Source organism: Habropoda laboriosa, unplaced genomic scaffold, assembly GCF_001263275.1.
Source record: "Habropoda laboriosa isolate 0110345459 unplaced genomic scaffold, ASM126327v1 scaffold72, whole genome shotgun sequence".
Taxonomy (NCBI): domain Eukaryota; kingdom Metazoa; phylum Arthropoda; class Insecta; order Hymenoptera; family Apidae; genus Habropoda; species Habropoda laboriosa.
The window spans coordinates 1140785-1144995 of NW_017100188.1; positions in this window are offsets into that span (position 1 = coordinate 1140785).

Here is a 4211-nt window from a genome sequence, read left to right on the forward strand (position 1 = left end):
CATGGAAAAATCTGACGCGGATGACGTCGGTAACTAATATTCGCTCGTTACGTGGACCCCTTTTGTCGCCGTGATAAATTAGCCGTCGACCCATGTCAAAGGGCCACAAAAGAAAGCGGACCTTCGATGGAGAATCGTACGGACTTCGCTATCCCATCGGGAATTATCGATCAGATGAACGAGCGATGCTTTAGTGTCTAATCTGTTTGTCAAATCTGGCTCTCGTTCGCGGTAACGTTCGCCTCTATTAAACGATAATCGCGTTAATAGAGCCGCGACTAACGTTAATACCTTCGATTACCACACTTTCAAACTCCGTCGTTGTTCGATGGAGAAACAAATTGTTTAATATGTGAAAATATTGGAACAATTTCTGGGGAAAGTAATTTCGCAAGCTTCGTTCGATGAAGAAAATATGAAAAGTTGAGTCTCGAGGGAAAGTTCGGAATATTGATTCGCAAATTGTGCAATTAAAGTTCCTTTTTCTTTTGCGGTATTACTTAGCTTGGGAAGATTATATGTGTACGGTAAAGAGGTTCTGTTGAAAATTGTTCGAAAATCTCGCGTTCGGAGAAGGAACCGAGTGTCAGAAATGAAAAATGGCACTGAGAGAAGGTAATCGTATACTCTGCAAAAATAATATACGTTTCAGCGTTTCAACATAGCGTTTCATATGTTATTGTTTATTTTGTTTCATACTCTGAATTTAAATTATAGTAAAGAAAACGAGAATTTTTTTACGAAATTTGTCTAACATCTTATCCGATATCCTTGATAATTAAGATTACAACGACACTACCGATAGCGCAGATACAATAATCGAAGCCTCTTCGGCATATCCTGAATTTTGATTATCAACATCTCAGTCAACTGAAAAGACACAAAAATGAAAAGAAACGATCCAACGTCTTCTCCAATTTTCCAAAAGTTTTCCTGGTAATAAGTTCATACTGAAGTCACTCGTTCAATAAAGTGAGAAACGTAGAAAAACATAATTTCAAAAAAAAAAGAAACTATATTTTCCGGCATTTTATCAAATATTCCTCTGGTAATCACGAATACAACGTCAGAATTCAGATATAACAATCAAAGCTTTTTGAACATATCCTTAATTTCCATATGAACGTCTGAATCAACAATAAAAAAAGGATCGATTAATCATCCCCAATTTTCTAGAAACACCTCGGTACGTAGCAAGTTCATAATAAAAACACTCGTTCGATAAAGTGTCAAGAAGATCGTATCAGAAGCTACAACACGATCGTGAAGGAAAGAAGCCCAAGAGTCCAGAGTTCGACCAGAGTCAGGTCCATTCTATTAAAACGTATCCCAGCTCGAGCACATGAGCAAGATTATTTCTAGGGGTAGGAAGAAATCACGGCTGGGCAGAAATTCGCGGCTAGAAAGCAACAGTGAAAGGGAGAGACGAAGAGAACGAGGGAGAGACAGACGGAAAGAGGGAGAGCGTGAGAGGGAGAGAAAAGAGCAGCGAGGTGATAAGCCTCGATATCTCGAGCTACACCCCCTGCGCGCGAGATGTAAGCTCCGCCTATCCCTGGGTTACAGCGGCACTTCCAAGAACCCCCCTGGAACCACCCACCCTCTGCCAGGGGGATAACCCAACCCCCGGTGTTCCATCGTCGTTGGCATCCGCGGCATTCCAATTAGCTCGCGAATCAAAAGAGCCCCACTGCCTTTGTGGGGTCTCACCCCCTACCTCCTGCCAAACTGTCTCCTTCCCTCTTTCGTCCCCTCGTTCGTCTCTCTTTCCAACCGTCTCGTTCGCTCTTCCTCTTTCTCGTGATCGTCCAACCACCCTCACAACCCCCCCTCTCTCTCAACTGTTCTTCCTCGTGCCTCTTTCCCGGCTGGTTATCCGGAATCTGTCTCTGTTTCACGCACACGTGTATATATGCAGATTTGCTCGTTTTTCGTCGTTTTTATTGCGCCGTGCACGAACATATGTACATAGATAGGAGAGGAGGATACTGTCGTGCAACTTTTCGTGCAGAACTTGGGCTCCGTCGATCGTTCACGCCGAGAGGCGAATGTTTGATGTGCGATCGGCGTGTGTATTAGGTGGATAAAGTTTTGGGTACGACGACGATGATGATTTCTGGGTGGGCACAGGTGATTCACCTATGGGGTAATTGTGAGAGGAGATCCGGCGAAATTTGATGTGATGATTAACGTGGCTTTCCTTTGTCGAGTGGAGTGTATAAGAATTTTGAGGAAATTTGTGGGAATTTTTGGGTTTCTTGAGTATTTGGTCAACCGTTAAATCTTTTCTGTTGAATGGAGTATGTAACAATTTTGAGAATATTTATAGTAATCTTTGAGATTGCGAATTTTCTAATAAATTTTGGCTCGTTACTTTTTCTACGCCCTATACCGGTGAGCAAAGTATATGTAAGTGTTCTGTTTGAGCCAAATTGTGTACAGAATTTTTCTTTCTTGGGTGTGTATACATTTTATAGACTACCAGACGTGTATATAGGCACGAGATTATGTGTATACAAGCTTGCGCTGGTAGTTTTTGCTGAATGTATATACAGTGACGCGCAAAATTACGAGAAGTATGATTAGATAGACATTTTAATTAATATTGGTTATATGATTCTGTTTTAGAGAAAAATAATTAAAATTGCCATAACAATCTATTTAATCAAATTTCTTTTATTCAATTACAGCTACTACGAGGCCTTAAAAGAACAAGTCTATTTCAGTTAATCAAATTCACACAAATTTTTTTTAATCTGATTGAAAATACAAATCGTCATTTCCATAATAACTCGTTTTAATAAAATAAAAATAACACAACATTGGTATACATATGTTTGTATTAAACAAAGTACAAAAATAAGTCAGCTCAAGTTTCAATTAGAAAAAATTAATAAGTAAAAGTTGGTTTTTGTATTACGAATTTAATATTTAAAAATAAGTATATAATTTTGGAATTATAACTAAGCTGTTTTTTTATATTGTTTGTGAGGTGTAAGATTTTAAGGAGTGAGGCTGCAGCTTGCGCCTTATGGTAAATGCAGCCTTGCATTAGAGGATCTATCGTTAGTTTTCTTAAATGAAGGTGTAACATGTGTACAGAAAAGCACTTAACAGTGTCCTCATTTTCCGTGTATTTTCATAGGTCCTTCGTTAAGTCACGAGGTTGGGCTCCCTTAAGTAGTTTTCAACATTGAGTAGATTATCAACTAGTCAGCCCTCAATTTCAAGTCACACGGTTTGATTTCCTTAAGTTTTCGGATGTCGTTTTCAACGTTGAGTAGACTATTAGCCAGTTAGCCCACAATTTGAAGTCATGGGGTGTAACTCCCTCAAGTCTTCAGATGTTGTCTTCAACAGTGAGCAAATTACTGTTTGCCTATAATTTATTGAACAATATTGCGACACAACAATGATACGATCAAAAAGCAGCAATTGCTTAAAAAATTACCAAAAAAAAAAATGATTCGATTCCATCAGAATTTTCAAAGGATGTCCGATCCTAAGGTTCACTGTACCACAACTTCAAATTCAAAGAGAAACATTCCTCCCCCTTCAGATCCGCGCGAGAATCAAAGCGTAATGATTCCATCGAGCTCAAAGTTGTCTGGAACCGATCGTCCCATCGAACCCGATAAAATGGCAAATATTCGATCACTATTGGTCCGGTGCTCGTTGCCGATTTAAAAAGCCGCGTTTAATAACGCGAGCGTCCGGGCAGCGCGCGCTTTGACATAATTCCGCGTTACATCGATCTCCAAGCGGCCCGGTTTTCAATCGTCGTCCGCTCGAGGATGCTCGTCCGCGGCTCGGCAATTAGCGAAAAAATGTCGCGTAATAATTTCCCGTGTGTACGCGAGGTCGATGAAAAAGAGCGCGCGGTTTTCGCTCGCTCGAACGAACGAGTTGAAATCCTTAGTCAGCCCCCGGGGATTTTAATCTCGAATTCATCCTGTTGTTGTTGGTTCACCATACACCGACGACAAAAAAAAACCGCACGATGTACCACCGGCGGAAGGGTGGCGGACGATGAAAAAACGGAAAAAACAAAGGGAAGAAAGACACGGGGGGGAGGGAAAAAATATCCGACGAATTTATGGAAATCGGACACGAGTTACGGTTTCGCTTGTGAATGTAATACACGCACGCGGCACACCGCGGCGATTTTAATATCCGCGAATGATAAACAAAGTGGTATCTAACGAAGTGGA